Here is a 22,736-nt window from a genome sequence, read left to right as displayed (position 1 = left end):
CCAAACTTAAAATAAGTGCACATAGTTTCTGCAGAAACGCTGCATCAGAGCCCACATGATTTTTATTATTTTTATTTTCTATATCTATCATTTCACACATATTTGATATGCATTTGTTTAAAAAAAGAATGAACGTTATGGCAAGCAGAAAAATGTTTGTTTATTTAAACTATTTTTACTAAAATTTGCTTTGAGGCTTGATTAAAAAAATCAAATTAATTAATTAGATTAAATATTAAATTAAATAAAAGCACTGTGTGCCCCAGGTTTACAGCTGGATAATGGGAATTAGAGTTTAGGGGGTCAAAATTGATGGACGACGACAACAAATGCACAGGGTTACCAAGTCATAGAACACTATAACTTTATGCAATTGCTCCTCACATGGTATTACAAAATAATTACAAAGATTCCACAAGGTCAAGCTCTGCGACGGATAGATACATGTCATATAATCATTGCAGTCGCTATTCCCGCCATTATCAGTGGAGACAAGGGTTTTATACCATGTAGAGACAGTAACGACATGCTGCTGGGTAGATAGGATAAATAAAGTAACTATCGACACATTGACAACTAATCGATTAAATCAATTAATTGTATTAGAAAAAGCTTTAATTCATATTCTGTTGCTTCGATTAATAATTTAATGAGTATAACTAATAAAAATGGATCAAATCTGGCCCGCATGACTTGGTTTCTGCACGTGTGCTGCAATAGAGCGCATATGAGAGCAGTGGTGTGTGGGTGCTGTGATCTGTGTGGCAGCGAACGGCAAAGATTTCTTAGAAAAATTGTTATTAATGCGCACATCATAAAAGTGCAATTTTGATGTTGATGATGTGCATTTATTAGAAAACAACATTAGAAAACAATAATAGAATAGAATAGAAGGTTATTGCAAACAGAAACAACATTTTTAATCGTTTTTAAATTTCGACTTTATACCCTAATATAAGCATTGAGGTTATAAAGTGTGTTTCACCCGATTAATCGAACAAAATAATTGAGTGATTACGATAGCTGCAGCCCTAAATTGAACTATTATAAAGGCCCAATGTTTTGACTTCGTTCTACATCAGGGGTCTCTAACTCACTGCCCGCGTCCATATTTTGTGGTCCATCCATCCATCCATTTTCTACCGCTTGTCCCTTTTGGGGTCGCAGGGGGTCGCTACTTTAATTCATAATTCAGTGTAACTGTGGCTTGTGCATAGTGGGTGGCTAATAATAATTCATAGTTCAGTGTAGGGATGTCCAATAATATCGGACTGCCGATATTATCGGCCGATAAATGCTTTAAAATGTAATATCGGAAATTATCGGTATCGGTTTCAAAAAGTAAAATGTATGACTTTTTAAAACGCCGCTGTGTACACGGACGTAGGGAGAAGTACAGAGCGCCAATAAACCTTAAAGGCACTGCCTTTGCGTGCCGGCCCAGTCACATAATATCTACGGCTTTTCACACACACAGGTGAATGCAAACTTGGTCAACAGCCATACAGGTCACACTGAGGGTGGCCGTATAAACAACTTTAACAATGTTACAAATATGTGCCACACCGTGAACCCACACCAGACAAGAATGACAAACACATTTCGGGAGAACATCCGCACCGTAACACAACATAAACACAACAGAACAAATACCCAGAACCCCTTGCAGCACTAACTCTTCCGGGACGCTACAATATACACCTCCTGCTCCCTCCAACCCCCCATCCCCCCAACCCCCCACCTCAACCCCGCCCCAACCCAACAAAACCTCCTCATGCACTCTCTCTCAGGGAGAGCATGTCCCAAATTCCAAGCTGCTGTTTTGAGGCATGTTAAAAAAAATAATGCACTTTGTGACTTCAATAATAAATATGGCAGTGCCATGTTGGCATTTTTTCCATAACTTGAGTTTATTTATTTTGGAAAACCTTGTTATATTGTTTAATGCATTCAGCGGGGCATCACAACAAAATTAGGCATAATAATGTGTTAATTCCACGACTGTATATATCGGTATCGGTTGATATCGGAATCTGTAATTAAGAGTTGGACAATATCGGAATATCGGCAAAAAAGCCATTATCGGACATCTCTAGTTCAGTGTAATTGCGGCTCGTGCATCGTGTGTGGCTAACAGTATAACATAATATGCCAATCTATAATCCCACTAGAAAAAAAAACCCAATACAATAACGGTGCAGATAAAAAATGCCAGCACAACAAACACACAGTCAACACAAAGAGGAACTTCCTATTAAGTAAGACGAGTTGTCTCTGACCATCCCCTGGGGAACTCAAAGGTGTCAAAATAAAACATTTTTTTTACATTTTTACATCTAAATTGACTTTACATTTATAATGACTTTAGGCCGACCATAGCTCAGGGTCACTATAGATGGAAGAAGTATAGAAAAAGTTGCCACGTGGTTATAACGTGATTCCAAAGGGCTGCGCGGTATACTGGTATTATAGTTAATATCGGTATATTTTAGAAAGAGATGGATAATTGAGACAATACCGCCATACCGGTATGTTGTGATGTGCTTTTATTACGGCTGTTTGTGGCCCAGCAGGCATCGTAGTTGAGGAATAGTCTGGCGTGCGGAAAGGGTCTGCGCCATGTCTGGAGTCCCTAACGCGCACATTGTCGACTCCAACACCCCATGACCTTCGCGCACAGCCGACGTGCCCACACTGTAGGTCCGGCGACTGGCGGGTGGGCGCCGGCTCCTCTTTATTAACCAGAGGTAACACAAGCCGGTGAAAAGATTCATCAGAACAGCCGTAAGAGCCCACAAACTGCCACACTGCTAAAGCTAACAGCTGAAACCGTCGCAGACGTTCTCCGTGCATATGACATATATCTAAAGTTTTTCTTAAGTAACATTAATTACTTTCCCTAGTGATACAGAAGAGTAATTCCATTAGTAATTAAATTACTTTTTTGGTTAAGTAACAGGTAACTATAATTAATTACTTCTTAAAGGTAGTTTTCAGAATGCTGGTAGTAACAGTATAAATGTGGTGTTGAGCTTAAGCTAAACACATTGCATGTTTCGTTTAAAATACCGATATATATCGTATATCGGGATATGCCCTAAAAATACAGAGATATCAGTTTTGGTTTATATTGGCCAGCCCTATTCTGATTGATTGATTGAGACTTTTTATTAGTGGATTGCACAGTACAGTACATATTCTGTACAATTGACCACTAAATGGTAACACCCAAATAAGTTTTTCAACTTGTTTAAGTCGGGGTCCACGTTAACCAATTCATGGTACAAATATATACTATCTGAAGTGAATACTTTGTAGTCTAACAGATTCTGCCTCCTCCCGCCCACAGTTAAATTGAGTTTTAGACCTTTGTTCTACATGAAATGTATCTACAAATTAATTTTGTTGTGGTCTGGAGCTAAAAAGAAAAGATAGGTGGATTGGTGGGGTTCCTGATATATTGAGGGAGAAAACACTGAAAGGTTTAGTAACCCACAGCAAATTAGAGCTAATACAACACCGATCTTTATCTGCAGGAAACAAGAAGGAAGCACCTTTCAGTGGGTGGAGAACAAATATGCCCTTGCTGCTACTGGCATTTCACAACCTTTCAAAACGCCTCGACAAACTCCAAACACAACCTCTAACCTGAGACGCAGGCAGTGGGATGAACAGAAAAGCCTCAACTGCTGAGTGGCGAGCGGCCAGCTGTTTAATGCTGCTGGTGAAAGAACACGTAGCAATATCCTGCTCTGGCTAGTTCTCTGGTGCCCCCGCCCCACCCCCCTTAGGGTCAGGCTCACATAATTTGGACTTGCCCGGTGGACAGTCTATTGTATCGACAGAGTCCGTGTGCTCCAGTTGACCCAGGCAAAGATCTGTGGATTTATGTAACAGTGGTCAACTGGTGCAATCCAGCCCTGCACACGTTAGGCCCGACCCGGCCACCACACATCCCCACTGTTTGAGAGATAAGTTGAGCAGTGCTGGTCAATCACCTCAAAGTCCTGGGCTGTCAACCCGGTGTTTAGCGTAGCTTTTAAGGCGTTTGAGAGGAAGGCTTTCAGAATGTACTATTGCACAGTCTTACACATTCAACAATTTGTACCGTGCTGGACTTGAGCATGGTTCTGATTATTTATTTTGTGCAAGATGATGATAGTCATTTACTTGTGAGAGGAGCGATTGCTTCAATTAAAGGACACAATTTTATGGCGGGCACAAATATAGTCGCGGGTGAACGACTGACTGCGACGTTCAACTTTTTGATCATTCGGAGTCTGCATTTATTTATATTATGAAGTGTGTTGGTTATGGTAAATGGTAAATGGGTTATACTTGTATAGCGCTTTTCTACCTTTTTAAGGAACTCAAAGCGCTTTTGACACAATTTCCACACACACATTCACACACTGATGGCAGGAGCTGCCATGCAAGGCGCTAACCAGGACCCATCAGGAGCAAGGGTGAAGTGTCTTGCTCAAGGACACAACGAACGTGACTAGGATGGTAGAAGGTGGGGATTGAACCAGGAACCCTCAGGTTGCTGGCACAGCCACTCTCCCAACTGCGCCACGCCGTCCCCTGGGACATATAATGTTATGTGTTATCATTAAAAAAATTGCAAGAAGGGACTGCATAAGACTTGTTCCGCTCATGCATGGAATCGTGCCGTGCCATGGCCCACCTATTGCAGTCGGGTCAAGGGAGGGGACTTGTGCCGAATTTGGGTGTGGATTAGTGCGCTCCCGCTATCCAAACATGATGTGCTTTAGGAGTATCTAATTGGAAAAGGTGGGCCAGGCACATGCAAAATCGTAGAATAAGAATCCGAAAGGCAAATCCCCGACTGCATGTGCATGCGTAAGAAAGATGTGTCACGCAATCTCAAGATGAGCCCAAGCCCGGTTACGACTGTGATTGGCCTTGGTACACTTTTAAAGGTCCCCTTTAATGCTGATAACATTAGTAGTTATTTCATAGTTGTGGACCTAAAATCATGTCAACAGATAAAATACCCCCCAAAACAGACACAGTAGTGATTTGAGGCTTGTTTTCTAACGGGTCTCCGCACATTTCAAAACGCCCACTTTAAGGCCATGTCTACACTAAGTCGTTTAACCCTTTACACAAATAATTATTTAGCCTTAGCCCCGTTTCAGCCACACTAAACCAGCGTTTAAGGTACCCCTCCTCGGACAAATTTTTACACGGGTAAGTGCGCCGTGTATTTTTGAATCTACGGCACTTAGCTTTGTACGGACTCAATGATCGTTTACAAACTAAGTTCGGACAGGAAGTGACACCAGGAGGACCGCGCCCCACACAGGAAGTGACGTCAGAAAGAACGCGCCACAGCCAGCTTCATAATAAAGCGGTTTCGTAACTCGGAGCTAACCACTGGAAATATGAAGGCGAGTCATCCAGACATGCCGTGTTTCTCATTCTTCTACATGTACAGATGCTTGTGGAAATCACACATGAATACCTTAAGAGAAAGCGATTGCAGCTATTTGGGATACAACACTTCTCAGACGGCAAGAGAACTTTCGAATGTGCAGGTCAGCTGTGATTCTACTTAGCGAAAAACTTTGTCCATTTGTCAAAGGAGAGACAACGAGAATGCGAGCTCCCGTGGACGTCATAAAAAAAGGTAGTGTGTGCTTTGTATTACCAGGCCGTCGAGGGAAAACCACGGAAAACAGCGAATGCATTTGGACTGGCAAAGCAGACTATCAGTTATTGTCTCAACGTCAAAAATGAATGGACAATGAAGGTGAAGGCAAAAGAGTGAGGAGTGTCCTGACCAGATATCTACATCCCTAGATTAATTGATGTAAAATGTTCTTTATCACATTGTTTACGTGTCTATCAAAAATTTGATTAATGTATGATGTCTCAGGTGTGATTCACGACAATAGGGCCCCACAGCACACTGGATTCCAGATAATTGAAATACCACAACACTGGATATTGTTCAGATAAGTAAAATTTAAGAACTTGCACACAAAGCAACACTGGATTTGACTATGACGTGTGCATTGGCATGAGGCAACACAAGCTTTGGTGTCCATGGGAGAGAAGATGGAAGTACAGGGTAGTCTGGAAATGACGATTATTTTATTTTTATTTTTTGCTTATGTTAACTATATCAGTTTTGAAGTATAATCATGGACCAGGGTGACAAGAAAATGGAATTAAGTAATCAAAATAATAGGTTTTATATGATTTTATCCACAATGTCTATGTGGGGAAATGGGCTCAAGTTCCGTAGATGACATCACACCAAGAGGGGGCGGCATATCGAGTCCAGCGATAGAAAGGCGGCGTTCCAAGTAGAGTTAGTTGTCTACTGATTACTCAACTAATTGATATGATAGGGGAGTGGCAGGGGTGGAGTCAATATGACTTCATCATATAATTTGCATAATCGGCGATGACACATATTTTCTTCAAGAAGGCAAAAAATTGTTCTACATATATTTAAAAACAAATCTATGTTATAAGTAATTTAGTATTAATACTTATTTTTCTTATATTAGACCATTTTGCTCTATTTTTCAAGTGTTGCTGCTTATTTTATTACTACAATGTAACACAGGCTGCACTCCCCTGGTTTATTGACATATCTTATTCTGCCCTTTCTAAATGTTGGAATTTAGTTTGCCAAATATGTAAACAGTCTTTTAAATTACAGATGAAAAAAACTACTTGAGGTTGTTCATTGATAGACTCCACAATGAAGTTACTGTAATACTAAGCACACAAAGGAAAGTACATTAATATACATATGTAGTGTGCGCATGTGTAAGAATCTTGTTAAATCAACAATACAGTACTATAAACTAAAAAACAAAAAGCATGACAATTATACACAGTGAAGATGGTCTCTAATGTGGCTAGCTTAATGCTCTTTTTAATGTATTTAATGTCTTTTAATGTTCTTTGATGTTGGATGTTTCCCTCTTACACACATGTAAGAGGGGTGTGTGCTATGGCGATGAGTTGTTTTTTCCCTTGGCCTCAGTCTGGACCCCCTCACCAGGGGCCCAGGCTTAGACCGATTTTTTTCTCTCAGGGGTGTCGAACTCATTTTAGAACGTGGGCCACATGGAGAAAAATGTACTCCCAAGTGGGCCAGACTGGTAAAATGACCGCACGATAACTTCAAAATAAAGACAACTTCAAAATAAAGACAACTTCAGATTGTTTTCTTGGTTAAAAAATAGAACAAGCACATTCTAAAAATGTACAAATCATAATATTGTTGGGGTTTTTTTACACTTACATGTTGCAGTTAATAGTATTCTACCTTTATTTGTCGTTATTCATACTTTCTGAATAAATTATGCGATAACATTCATCAGTCAACTCATTGGTCTTAATTTTCAATCTATCAAGATAAATAAATAATATAAAAATCAAATTACAGGATGTTATTTATGTAGTTTGCTCATTTTCCTCGACTGATGTACTAACATCATGTGTTTTTTGTTTGTTTTTTTACATATGTATCAGTGTTTGTCAACTAGTGTGCCGTGAGATACAGTCTGGTGTGCCGTGGGAAATTATCTAATTTGACCTATTTGGGTTAAAAATATTTTTTGCAAACCAGTAATTATAGTCTGCAAATTATGTGTTGTTGTTTAGTGTCGGTGCTGTCGAGAGCTCAGCAGAGTAACCATGTAATACTCTTCCATATCAGTAGGTGGCAGCCGGTAGCTAATTGCTTTGTAGATGTCGGAAACAGCGGAAGGCAGCATTCAGGTAAAAAAGTGTCTAATGCTTAAACCAAAAATAAACAAAAGGCGAGTGCCCCTAAGAAGAGGTATTGAAGCTTAGGGAAGGCTATGCAGAATGAAACTAAAACCGAACTGGCTACAAAGTAAACACAAACAGAATCCTGGACGACAGCAAAGACTTACTGTGGCGCAAAGACGGCGTCCACAATGTACATCCGAACATGACATGACAATCAACAAAGTCCCCACAAAGAAGGATAAAAACAACTGAAATATTCTTGATTGCTAAAACAAAGTACATGCGGGAAATATCGCTCAACGGAAGACATGAAACTGCTACAGGAAAATACCAAATGAAGAGAAAAAGCCACCAAAATAGGAGCGCAAGACCAGAACTAAAACACTACACAGGAAAACAGCAAAAAACTCAAAATATGTCACGCCATGATGTGACAGGTCGTGACAGTACACCTAATTTGAGACAAGAGTTATATTGATGCATGGTTGGTTATGGTTTAAAGTCATATCCAACAATGGCGATAACTGCTTTTTACTGTCAACTCAGTTTTGTTTTTTAATGATTTCTGCTGGTGGTGTGCCTCCGGATTTTTTCAACGCAAAAAATGTGCCTTGGCTCAAAAAAAGGTTGAAAAACACTGATCTACATAGATACAAAGAATCGCTATTGCAACATTTAGTGGACACATTTAGAACAGCAGTTTCTTTCATTCAAAAATTTCGGCTCATTTTTATACTTAGCAAACTCATCCCGCGGGCCGGATAAAACCTGTTCGCAGGCCTGATCCGGCCTGCGGGCCTTACATTTGACACCCCTGTGTTACGCAATGAATTCAAAATAAAAGTTAAACAACTAAAATAACTAGAGATGTCCGAAAATGGCTTTTTTGCCGATATCCGATATTGTCCAACTCTTAATTACCGATTCCGATATTAACCGATACCGATATATACAGTCGTGGAATTAAGACATTATTATGCCTAATTTTGTTGTGATGCCCCGCTGGATGCATTAAACAATGTAACAAGGTTTTCCAAAATAAATCAACTCAAGTTATGGGGAAAAAAATGCCAACATGGCACTGCCATATTTATTATTGAAATCACAAAGTGCATTATTATTTTTTTAATATGCCTCAAAACAGCAACTTGGAATTTGGGACATGCTCTCCCTGAGAGAGAATGAGGAGGTTGAGGTGGGCGGGGTTGGGGGGGTTGAGGTGGGGGGTTAGGAGGTAGCGGGGGGGTGTATAATGTAGCGTCCTGGAAGAGTTAGTGCTGCAAGGGGTTCTGGGTATTTGTTCTGTTGTGTTTATGTTGTGTTACGGTGCGGATGTTCTCCCGAAATGTGTTTGTCATTCTTGTTTGGTGTGGGTTCACAGTGTGGCGCATATTTGTAACAGTGTTAAAGTTGTTTATACGGCCACCCTCAGTGTGACCTGTATGGCTGTTGACCAAGTATGCATTCACTTGTGTGTGTGAAAAGCCTTAGATATTATGTGACTGGGCCGGCACGCAAAGGCCTATAAGGTTTATTGGCGCTCTGTACTTCTCTCTATGTCTGTGTACACTGCGGCGTTTTAAACGTCATAAATTGTACTTTTTGAAACAGATACCGATAATTTTGAAACCGATACTTTCCGGTATTACATTTTAAAGCATTTATCGGCCAATAGTATCGGCAGTCCGATATTATCGGACATCCCTAAAAATAACAGTTGACAGTGTCAAGCAAAACAGATGTCGAGGTTTAAAAGCTGAAGGTAAACGCTGGAGGTGTTTTGGAATGCGCGCCATGATTTAACCGGGAGACTTCGGGTGTGATGTCGGGCCTGAGGGCAAATGGCGGGGTCAAAGTGGGCTTATAATTAAAGCTCCCACTCAAACATCCTCCTGGGAGCCATGCAGGTGAAACTGTTACGTCCCAATGAGCACTACTGCTTGCACACAGTGAAATGCCAATATGAAATATTCTGTTTGTGCTTGACTAGGTTGCAGCAGACCATAAACTTGAAGTGTATTGTTGCAGCTTTAATTTATGCATGCCAAGGGCACAAACCTCCAAATGAACTCTGGCTGGAGAATGAAAAGGGCTGATTTGGGGGTCTAAAAGTCCAAAAAGCAAAACTAATAGCACACACTTGTTTCTGTGTGTACTGATACTTTGTTGTTAGTGTATCTTTTGTTGTTGTTGTTGTTGCTTAAGGCTATGTACTAACGTGTTGTTAATGAAAATGACATTTAGAAGCTTCAACATTGTTAAAAGTCTTTGAAGTCTTTGAAACAGCAAACCGCCAACTTTGAAACAAACCGCCAACTTCAACATTGTGGCGTCAAAACGAGGCAGGTAAGTCTTTGGAAAAGGAGGATAATTGTCCAGAAAACGGGAGTTAAAAGCAATAATTAAAAGTGTTTTCCTCCGTAGGGGAGAACAAGTGCAAGTGCAAGCACGGCAGCAAGCAAATAGCGGCAAGCTAGCGAGGGAAAAAAAACATCTTCATAAAGTCAATTTTTAAAAAATGAATTTCAACTCACCGAGCGGACTGTTTCCTTCAAGTAATTCTTCGTTCAAGGGTGTAAAAAGCAGCTGAAGAAAGTTTGATGCCCGCCTGAGTGAGTGTGTTAGCAGCTCCTCATGGTGGTCGCAGACGGACTGATTCCAACGTGTGTGTGTGCGCGTGTGAGTGTGTTCTCTCTCTGTGTGTGTTTTCTGTGCGCGTGCACGTGCGCGTGCGTGTGCGTGTGTGGCTCCCATCGCTGCATGGAGGGAGAGGAGGGAGAGAGAAGGAGGGAAGGAGAGAGAGAGTGGTAGAGAGAGAGCGAGGGAACGCAAGCAACTAAAACATGTTCTTTTTCCCTTACAGTTTTTATCGAAATATTTATTATTTTTCTTATTTAAATTTTTGACTTTATTTTATTTTTGATTATTAATTTTGTATTATTGTATGTATTGTGTGTGTACACACACACACATACATACATACATACATACAAAATGGATGGATGGATGTAAAAAATAAATTAAGTGAGTTTTATATATATATATATATATATATATATATATATGTATATATATGTATATATATATATATATATATATATATATATATATATATATATATATATATATATATATATATATATATATATATATATATATATATATATAAAACTCACTTAATTTATTTTTTACATCCATCCATCCATTTTCTACCGCTTGTCCCTTTCGGGGTCGCATATATATATATATATATATATATATATATATATATAGAAAATGGATCGATGGATCTTCTGATAGATTAAAAATTAACAACAATTGGAGCATTTTTAAAACTCTGCCAGACTCAGTTCCACCTATTTGACTGATGAACATTATCACATCATTTATTCAGAAAGTATAAATAACAACAAATGACGATAGAATGCTATTAACTGCAGCATATAAGTGTTAAAAAATACATTTTAATTTGTTCATTTTCAGAATGTGCTTGCTCTATTTTTAAACAAAGAAAACAATCTAAAGTTGTCTTTATTTTTAAGTTATCATGCCATGATTTTACCAGTCCGGCCCACGTGGGAATAGATTTTCTTCCATGTGTGGCCCCTGAGCTAAAATGAGTTTCTACCCCTGATATACACCAGTGTGGGTGGCACTGGGAGCAGGGAGAGCAAAGTGCTTTGCCCAAGGACACAACGGCACTGACGAGGATGGCGGAATCTGGAATCAAACCTGGAACCCTCAAGTTGCTGGCACGGCCATTCTACCAACTTTTAATTCATTCTGAAAAAGTCGCCGTTAATTCAGGCCCTTTAGCCAATAACAATCACAAAAAAAGCCAGCAAAATCCAGAAGGGACTGATGATTGGTGCGGAATGCGATTGGCATGAAGTTGAAAAATGTTTTAAAAAAGCCCTTGCATTTGTGACCCACAATTGTTCCGTGGCCTTTATTTTGGAAACCTTAGTCATAAAGCATTGCATGTTTTTCAGTAATTCAGTTTTTCAGTATTTCAAAATATGACCCTTGGAACGATAAATGGTATTAATGATAACCGCGGTAAAACTCTTAATGGTTAGTATTACCGCTTTAAATCAGAATGATCGAAAAACCGTGATTAATAACTGCACTTTGATAAACTCACGGACGGACTGGCGCCAACTCAGTAGTTTAAACGGTAATATGAAATTAAGAGACAATAATGTGTTTCCCCATTAAGAAACAACATACCCCAATCTAACCTCATAGAAACCCATTGCAACTAAGTTATTCAATTGTGCACTTTGAGCCGACAAGCTGTGCTCTCTTAGAATATTCATACATCCATCCATCTTCTTCCGCTTATCCGAGGTCGGGTCGCGGGGGCAGCAGCCTAAGCAGGGAAGCCCAGACTTTCCTCTCCCCAGCCACTTTGTCCAGCGCCTCCCGGGGGATCCCGAGGCGTTCCCAGGCCAGCCGGGAGACATAGTCTTCCCAATGTGTCCTGGGTCTTCCCCGTGGCCTCCTACCGGTTGGACGTGCCCTAAACACCTCCCGACCAGATGCCGAACCACCTCATCTGGCTCCTCTCGATGTGGAGGAGCATTGGCTTTACTTTGAGCTCCCCCCGGGTGGCAGAGTTTCTCACCCTATCTCTAAGGGAGAGCCCCGCCACCCGGCGGAGGAAACTCATTTCAGCCGCCTGTACCCGTGATCTTGTCCTTTCGGTCATAACCCAAAGCTCATGACCATAGGTGAGGATGGGAACGTAGATCGACCGGTAAATTGAGAGCTTTGCCTTCCGGCTCAGCTCCTTCTTCACCACAACGGATCGATACAGCGTCCGCATTACTGAAGACGCCGCACCGATCCGCCTGTCGATCTCACGATCCACTCTTCCCTCACTCGTGAACAAGACTCCGAGGTACTTGAACTCCTCCACTTGGGGCAGGGTCTCCTCCGCAACCCGGAGATGGCACTCCACCCTTTTCCGGGCGAGAACCATGGACTCGGACTTGGAGGTGCTGATTCTCATCCCAGTTGCTTCACACTCGGCTGCGAACCGATACAGCGAGAGCTGAAGATCCTGGCCAGATGAAGCCAGCAGGACCACATCATCTGCAAAAAGCAGAGACCTAATCCTGCAGCCACCAAACCGGATCCCCTCAACGCCCTGACTGCACCTAGAAATTCTGTCCATAAATGTTATGAACAGAATCGGTGACAAAGGGCAGCCCTGGCGGAGACCAACCCTCATTGGAAACATGTCCGACTTACTCCTGGCAATGCGGACCAAGCTCTGACACTGATCGTACAGGGAGCGGACTGTCACAATCAGACAGTCCGATACCCCATACTCTCTGAGCACTCCCTACAGGACCTCCCGAGGGACACGGTCAAATGCCTTCTCCAAGTCCACAAAGCACATGTAGACTGGTTGGGCAAACTCCCATGCACCCTCAAGGACCCCACCTCTTAGAATAGACTGATCAATATATACTCGGAGAAATATGGTGTTTAAGGACCGCTGAACAGAGTAGGACCCTACAACACCCGCTAGAACACTCCAATCAGTGAAACATAAGAAACACAAAACAAGCAAAATAGTGGGTTTTCAAACAATGGGTCTATTTATTTTAATTATCTTTAAAACATCAAGATTTCAGTGTGTGTACATACAAATCCCAAAACCAGTGAAGTTGGCACGTTATGTAATTTGTAAATAAAAACAGAACACAATTATTTGCAAATCCTTTTCAACATATATTCAATTGAATTGACTGCAAAGACAAGATATTTAATGTTTCAACAGAGAAACTGAATTTTCTTTTGCAAATAATCATTAACTTGGAATTTATTGGCAGCAACACATTGCAAAAAAGTTGGCACAGGGGCATTTTTACCACTGTGTTACATGGCCTTTCCTTTTAACAACACTCAGTAAACGTTTGGGAACTACCTACTCAGTGGCCTAGTGGTTAGAGTGTCCGTCCTGAAATCGGTAGGTTGTGAGTTCAAACCCCGGCCGAGTCATACCAAAGACTATAAAAAAATGGTACCCATTACCTCCCTGCTTGGCACTCAGCATCAAGGGTTGGAATTGGGGGTTAAATCACCAAAAATGATTCCCGGGCGCGGCACCGCTGCTGCCCACTGCTCCCCTCACCTCCCAGGGGGTGAACAAGGGGATGGGTCAAATGCAGAGGACAAATTTCACCACACCTAGTGTGTGTGTGACAATCATTGGTACTTTAACTTTAACTTTAACTGAGGAGACCAATTTTTGAAGCTTTTCAGGTGGAATTATTTCCCACTCTTGCTTGTTGTCCAGCTTAAGTTGTTCAACAGTCCGACGTCTCACTTTGTGGTATTTTACGCTTCATAATGTGCAACACATTATCAATGTGAGACAGGTCTGGACTACAGGCAGGCCAGTCTCGTACCCGCACTCTTTTACTACGAAGCCACACTGTTTTAACACGTGGCTTGGCATTGTCTTGCTGAAATAAGCAGGGGCGTCCATGATAACGTTGCGTGGATGGCAACATATGTTGCTCCAAAACCTGTATTTACTTTTCAGCATTAATGGTGCCTTCACAGATGTGTAAGTTACCCATGCCTTGGGCACTAATACACCCCCATACCAAGGATTTGCAAATCATTGTATTTAGTTTTTATTTACGACTTACACAACGTGCCAACTTCCCTGGTTTTTGGGGTTTGTACTTTTTGAGCACATTTAAGAATACCGCGATAATAATGATAACTTTGGACATCATAATTGTGATATGAAATTTGCGTATCATTACATTCCTACCAATGGACATACATAAAGTGTCCTAAACTGGAGACTCTGTAGGTGAGGGGTTGTGGAGTCAAAGTTTACAATACATTTTCCTAGAGGACTCTTGTATCACTACAGGGGCTCCCTGTTGAATATAATACCATCGTTTGCTTTTTTTTGACCATTTGGGGGGATTCAAACGTCAAAGTCTAACTCTGTGGTGCTTTTGTGGCTCATTAAATAACAAATTAGTTCATCCGCAGACAACTTCCCTAAACAAAGAAGGGGTCTGGACACCGAACATCTGTCGATCATCCCAAGCATCATTAGCAAGAGAACAAATTGTTTACTTTGCTATAACCCCCTCTCGGTGATTTGAGCGGTCCGAGTTTCAAAGCTGGATGATAAGTTCCGGCTGAATTTGAAAAGCAGCTGGCTTTATCTTCACTCACTGGGTGACATGTGCTGCTAAGAGAAAACAGGTGACCTAGGAATGTGCGCTAATGGCCCGATCTATCGCTGGCGCGCCAATAATTTCCTGCAACTTGAAACTGTGCTGGGTTTTTTTTAAAGACATACAGTAGCAGTCAAACGTTTGGAGACACATTTGCATTCTATTGATGTGTCTCAGGGCTCACTGGGCCCCATTCAGCAATCAAACAAATTTTGTTCTTAGGCCCACTTATGAAGTTTTTATGGAGATTTTTGTAGTCACCAATGTTTTCTTAGCTGGAATTTGTTCGTATGTATGAACAAAATCTGCTCAGAGCACTCTTGGGGTGGCCTATTTGTTCTGAAGTGTGACAAGTTACCTATTGTCTAATGTTAAATTAATATCATAGATAGATAGATAGATAGATAGATAGATAGATAGATAGATAGATAGATAGATAGATAGATAGATGGATGGATGGATGGATGGATGGATGGATGGATAGATAGATAGATAGATAGATAGATAGATAGATAGATAGATAGATAGATAGATAGATAGATAGATAGATAGATAGATAGATTTAAAAAAAAAAATATATATATATATATATAGTTAGATAGATAGATAGATAGATAGATAGATAGATAGATAGATAGATAGATAGATAGATAGATATATATATTTTAAAAAGTATATATATAGTTGTATAGATAGATAGATAGATAGATAGATAGATAGATAGATAGATAGATAGATAGATAGATAGATAGATAGATAGATAGATAGATGGATGGATGGATGGATGGATGAATGGATAGATTGATCGATCGATCGATAGATAGATGGATAGATAGATAGATAGATAGATAGATAGATAGATAGATAGATAGATAGATAGATAGATAGATAGATAGATAGATAGATGGATAGATAGATAGATAGATAGATTAAAAAATATAAATATACAAACCCTGTTTCCATATGAGTTGGGAAATTGTGTTAGATGTAAATATAAACGGAATACAATGATTTGCAAATCCTTTTCAACCCATATTCAGTTGAATGCACTACAAAGACAAGATATTTGATGTTCAAACTCATAAACTTTTTTTTACAATATATAGACAGACAGATAGATAGATAGATAGATAGATAGATAGATAGATAGATAGATAGATAGATAGATAGATAGATAGATAGATAGATAGATAGATAGATAGATAGATAGATAGATAGATAGATGGACGGACGGACGGACGGACGGACGGACGGACGGACAGACAGACAGACACATAGACACATAGACACATAGACACATAGATACATAGATAGATATATAGATCAATCAATCAATGTTTACTTATATAGCCCTAAATCACGAGTGTCTCAAAGGGCTGCACAAGCCGCAACGACATCCTCGGTTCAAAGCCCACATAAGGGCAAGGAAAAACTCACAACCCAGTGGGATGTCAATGTGAATGACTATGAGAAACTTTGGAGAGGACCGCAGATGCGGATGCAATGGACGTCGAGTGGGTCTAGCATAACAGTGTTTCCCACAGGACAGGCATCTATTTGTGGTGGTGTGGTTGGGGGGTGGCGGCGGCAGCGGCGATGACCAAGAAGAATGCGGAGTTGGAATATAATTACAACATTATATGTACATATTTATATACAGATTTGAACAATTAGTGATTCACTGAAATATATTTATTAATTGTGGTTCTTACAAAAAATATATCTTATAAAATATAAAAGCTAAAATGTCTCTTAAAGCTCTGCCCCTTTAATTAGTGAATACTAAATAATTTAACTTTAGCCTACTACTACAACCATATTATTTACCAGCAGCATGAAGTGAAACAGAGGCAGAGGTGTCCTGCCACAGTCAGTCAACCTCCTCCTCCTCCTCCTGCTGCTGCTGAACAGGTCGCACCTGTGGTCCGGACTGTAGACCTACCTCCTCTCCAAGTCGAGCCCTTTTCGGCCGTTGAAAATATTTTTCTATACTCATCTGTGTGAAGGAGTGAACATCCAACATTAGAATTTATTACTAACGAGCAGAACCGCTCTATGTACAGTGCCGTCTAACCTTAAGCGGCAGCAGCTCAACACATGCAGGGTTCAATGTTAAGGTTTTTTCTACTTGCCCGACTTCTCAAATCTACTTGCCCCAATATTTTTACTTGTCCTGCCTAGGTTTTTTTCTGGCTGTGTAGTGCTCATGGCTTATATCTTACTAAAATTCTTCCCGTTGACTATTTACAACACTACACAGTATTTATTATTATTATTATTATTATTATTATTATTATTATTATTATCTATAATTACATTTAAATGGCATTGCATACATGTAAAATTAAATGCTATTTCACATTATTTGACCAGTAGCAGTTACACCCATCTGAACAGGTCAGCCACCTGTTTAAAGCCCGATCACAGTTGAAATCTTGAAATGAAGGGCCTTTAATGGCCAAAACATTAACCTGGACAACATTTTAACAGCTGGTTGGCTCAGATTTTATTCTTTTCAATGCATTCACATGCTGCAGTGGACAGTGGACAATTTAGCTTCAGTCCACGTGTGTTTATTGACAACAGGGTTATAACCTGGACACGTTAGCTCGTCGGTATGGTAACACGTGACTGTTACTACGTGCGTCTGCCCCGGCCCCTGAGTCAAACAGCGGCGGTGTTAATGAAGCAGCGTCAGGCTGCTCACCGTCAGTGAAACGCTCGGTGAAATCGCGGATTAACGTTAAATATATGACGAGCCGCGAGCGATGCAGCTATAACCTATCCACCTATAACATACAAGTAAAAGCCAGTAAATTAGAATATTTTGAAAAACTTGATTTATTTCAGTAATTGCATTCAAAAGGTGTAACTTGTACATTATATTTATTCATTGCACACAGACTGATGCATTCAAATGTTTATTTCATTTAATTTTGATGATTTGAAGTGGCAACAAATGAAAATCCAAAATTCCGTGTGTCACAAAATTAGAATATTACTTAAGGCTAATACAAAAAAGGGATTTTTAGAAATGTTGGCCAACTGAAAAGTATGAAAATGAAAAATATGAGCATGTACAATACTCAATACTTGGTTGGAGCTCCTTTTGCCTCAATTACTGCGTTAATGCGGCGTGGCATGGAGTCGATGAGTTTCTGGCACTGCTCAGGTGTTATGAGAGCCCAGGTTGCTCTGATAGTGGCCTTCAACTCTTCTGCGTTTTTGGGTCTGGCATTCTGCATCTTCCTTTTCACAATACCCCACAGATTTTCTATGGGGCTAAGGTCAGGGGAGTTGGCGGGCCAATTTAGAACAGAAATACCATGGTCCGTAAACCAGGCACGGGTAGATTTTGCGCTGTGTGCAGGCGCCAAGTCCTGTTGGAACTTGAAATCTCCATCTCCATAGAGCAGGTCAGCAGCAGGAAGCATGAAGTGCTCTAAAACTTGCTGGTAGACGGCTGCGTTGACCCTGGATCTCAGGAAACAGAGTGGACCGACACCAGCAGATGACATGGCACCCCAAACCATCACCCAACCATGCAAATTTTGCATTTCCTTTGGAAATCGAGGTCCCAGAGTCTGGAGGAAGACAGGAGAGGCACACGATCCACGTTGCCTGAAGTCTAGTGTAAAGTTTCCACCATCAGTGATGGTTTGGGGTGCCATGTCATCTGCTGATGCGGAATTTTGGATTTTCATTTGTTGCCACTTCAAATCATCAAAATTAAATGAAATAAACATTTGAATGCATCAGTCTGTGTGCAATGAATAAATATAATGTACAAGTTACACCTTTTGAATGCAATTACTGAAATAAATCTAGTTTTTCAAAATATTCTAATTTACTGGCTTTTACCTGTATATTACCCTCGTATTTTGATCCCGTCCGTCCGTCCGTCCCTCTTCTTCTTCTTCTTCTTCTTCTTCTTGCCCACCAGGTGAATTAAGTGCTATTGGCGGAGTTACAATGCATAGTAGGCTACCGCCACCTACTGCACCGGAGTTGTAACTACAAGCAACATTCACAGACAGTCCCATTGCTTTTATGAGCGGTCGAGCGAGTCAAAAGCCGAAAAATCCATTTGTGGCGGACGTAATTCTTTCGTGGCGGGCCGCCACAAATAAATGAATGTGTGGGAAACACTGCATAATATTGTGAAAGTCCAGTCCATAGTGGATCTAACATAATAGTGAGAGTCCAGTCCATAGTGGGGCCAGCAGGAGACCATCCCGAGCGGAGACAGGCGAGCGGTCCACCCCGGGTCCCAACTCTGGACAGCCAGCACTTCATCCATGGCCACTATATAATAGTATTAACTGGAACATGCAAGTGTAAAATAAATTAATAAATAATATAATGTTCTATTTTTAAATAGGGAAAACAATCGGAAGTTGTCTTTACTTTTAAGTTATCATGCCATGATTTTATCAGTTCGGCCCATTTAAGATTAGATTTTCCTACATGTGCTCTCTGAGCTTAAATGAGTTTGACGCCCCTGGTCTAGTAACCTGCAAACTAACACACAGATGAATAAATAATACAAATATATGATTGTTCTACTTGAAAAAAGGAAGAAGAGCTGTACATAACCAGTTAAAACGCACAATGGATGTCATGCAAGGTGTGGATTTCAAGTCTAAGTATATGTTTTCTCTCCATGCCTGAGCTCTTTAGACACACCGGTTGGGTATATTTAGAGTCCGGAGCTGCCGTGTATCCATGCTATAAGGCAGACTACTATTATTTACCAGGCTGGAAGAGTCAGCGCTTGTCCCAGATCAGTTGAGAGAGTGTTAAATTGAAAAAGACGGTCCAGCCCTATCAATGGCACAAATTTGCTTCTACTGACTTCCTGTGAGCAAAATGAATACAAATGTCAACAAATCATGTCAGAACAAGGCGCAACACATCTGTTCTCATCATTCTAACCTTGCAAAGCCTGTTGTTGAGCTGCTCAAATATCATTATAATGCATACTTCCGAGACCGGACTGTGTTGTTGAACTGATACCAGATATGGTGACGAATGAGGGAATATTTGTCTTCTAACCTGAGGCAAGCCTCTCATTTCCGTCTCAGATGCCATATTTTTGGATAATTATCGGTTTTATATCTGCAAGGCCGCATTGTTTCGGTGACTGAGTGGTTAGCGCGTTTAGCCTCATAGGCAGGGGATTCAGGGATTCGAATATCTATCGGAGCATCTGGAGTTTGCATGTTCTCCCTGTGCTTGTGTGGGTTTGCTTTGTGTACTCTGCTGTTATATCCAAAACGTGCATGTTACATCACAGAAAAATATAATATTTGTGTGTCTATGTGCTGCACGTGCTGCTATGCTCTCATTGCTGCCTGTCTCACATAACATCATGTGACCTTCACCTTCTGCTACAAGGAGTCGAAAATTACCGAAAAAGAAATGCAAATGGAATGTTTAAAAATATAAACTAGAATGGTGTGTTTGTAAGGAATCAAATGTAGTGTATGGGTAATCAGTTAAAGGAAATGTCATTGAAAATAATCCCTAGTAGGGTTGTACAGTATACCGGTACACTGCAAAAACTGAAATCTAAGTAAGATTAAATGTCTCAAATAAGGGTGATATTTGCTTATTTTCTGTCTGATAAGATAATTCTTCTCACTAAACAGATTTTATGTTAGTCTTTTACTTGTTTTAAGGGTTTTGGTCCTAAATGATCTCAGTAAGATATTTTACAGCTTGTTGCTGAGATTTTATGACCTATATTGAGTAAAACATGCTTGAAACTAGAATATCAACTGATGCAAAGCTGTGTCATCAACACTCACAAGTATAAAACTACTTTTTAAAGTAATAATTTCTTACTTCAAGCATGAAAAAAAATATCATGATGCCGAGCGCATATCATTATGTCAAGATAATGTCACTAGCATTTACTTAATTTAAGAATATTTTTCAACATATTGAGCAAAACGGTCTCATTTTGTTTTCTACCAAGAAAAGTGCACTTGTTATTAGTGAGAATATACTTATTTTAAGGTATTTTTGGGTTCACTGAGGTTAGCTAATTTGACTAGTTTTGGAAAGTCTTGACAAGCCGAATTTTCTTGTTCTATTGGCAGATAATTTTGCTTAGTTCAAATAAAATACCCCTAATTTTTGTATTTTTTTTTCTTGTTTTTGAACACTGACTTTTTGCAGTCTACTATAATATCGTGGTACTAATGAATCAAAAACGGCACTATGCTCTGTTTGAAAAGTACCAGTTCGCCATATATATTTTTTTACAGGCATGACGGCGCGTCGTCACGTCGTGACATTGCTGGATTTACGAGCAGAGGAGCATGTTCGGCAGCGTACAATCACAGAGTACTTACAAACAGAAACAGTGCATAGACAGAAAAGGGAGAATGGACGCATTTTGGCTTAAAAACGTACAATAAAGGTGAAGTTATAACACTGAAACGCCCTCAGGAAGAGGTGCTTTAAGACAGTGGTTCTCAAATGGGGGTACGCGTACCCCTGGGGGTACTTGAAGCTATGCCAAGGGGTACGTGAGATTTTTTTAAATATTCTAAAAATAGCAACAATTCAAAAATCCTTTATAAATATAAGTAAAAACCTATCTTTTTTTCCAAATAGTTCAAGAAAGACCACTACAAATGAGCAATATTTTGCACTGTTATACAATTTAATAAATCATAAACTGATGACATAGTGCTGTATTTGACTTCTTTATCTCTTTTTTTCAACCAAAAATGCTTTGCTCGGATTAGGGGGTACTTGAATTAAAACAATTTTCACAGGGGGTACATCACTGAAAAAAGGTTGAGAACCACTGCTTTAAGACATGGCTAGCTAGCTAGCAGCTAACGTCCATCCGCAATCTGCAGTCTTTTAGCTACTTCTAAATCACTAATCCTCGCATCCATGGCGACAAATAAAGTGAGTTTCTTACAAGTATCATCCCTGCAGGACGAGGAATAGCTAAACATGCTTCACTACACACCGGCGTCACAATGTAAACAAATGCCATGGGTGGATCTACACCTGACATCCACTGTAATGATACCAAGTACAATAGCGTATCTAGTCAATACTACTATGATTACATCAATATTTTTTGGCATCACAACATCTTTCGTTTTTTAAAAGTGTATATTATGTTTACAAAGTAAGGAACTATGTCCCTGGACACATGAGGACTTTGAATATGACCAATGTATGATCCTGTAACGCCTTGGTATCGGATTGATACCCAAATTTGTGTTATCATTCAAAAACTAATGTAAAGTATCCAAACAACAGAAGAATAAGTGATTATTACATTTGAACAGCAGTGTAGATAGAACTTGTCAAAACGGAAAATAACCAGATATTAACAGTAAATGAACAAGTGGATTAAAAATACATTTTTATAGCTTGTTTTTTTATAATTTTGACAAAATAATAGAATGGGGAATGACACAATATGTTACTACATATGTCAGCAGACAAATTAGGAGCCTTTGTTTGTTTACTTACTAATAAAAGACATGTTGTCTTGTATGTTCACTGTTTTATGTAAGGACAAAATTGTTCTTCCATTGCAATAGGAAACATATGTTTAATGTACCGTAAGATTTTTTGTTCAAATAAAGCCAATAATGCCATTTTTTGTGGGCCACTTTATTTAGAAAAGTATCAAAAGGTATCGAAATACATTTTGGTACCGGTACCAAAACATTGGTATCGAGACAACCCTAATCCCTAGAATAAAACCATGCACAAGCTTTT

At 39.9% G+C, this 22,736-nt stretch overlaps 1 protein-coding gene across 4 annotated transcripts in view; it reads right to left on the bottom strand.

Moving 5' to 3' along the window:
• sema4d (sema domain, immunoglobulin domain (Ig), transmembrane domain (TM) and short cytoplasmic domain, (semaphorin) 4D) overlaps positions 1 to 10,441 on the bottom strand; it is a 110,085-nt gene extending 99,644 nt beyond the window's left edge. For all 4 annotated transcript variants that reach the window (XM_061927454.1, XM_061927455.1, XM_061927452.2 and 1 more), the window contains exon 1: positions 10,296 to 10,441. The gene's annotated coding sequence lies outside the window, so the exon portion shown is untranslated. The remainder of the gene's footprint in view (positions 1 to 10,295) is intronic.
• Between the last annotated feature and the right edge of the window lie 12,295 nt (positions 10,442 to 22,736).

The sequence above is a fragment of the Nerophis lumbriciformis genome, linkage group LG32 (assembly GCF_033978685.3).
Source record: "Nerophis lumbriciformis linkage group LG32, RoL_Nlum_v2.1, whole genome shotgun sequence".
Taxonomy (NCBI): Eukaryota; Metazoa; Chordata; class Actinopteri; order Syngnathiformes; family Syngnathidae; genus Nerophis; species Nerophis lumbriciformis.
This window is presented reverse-complemented; position numbering and strand designations above follow the sequence as displayed.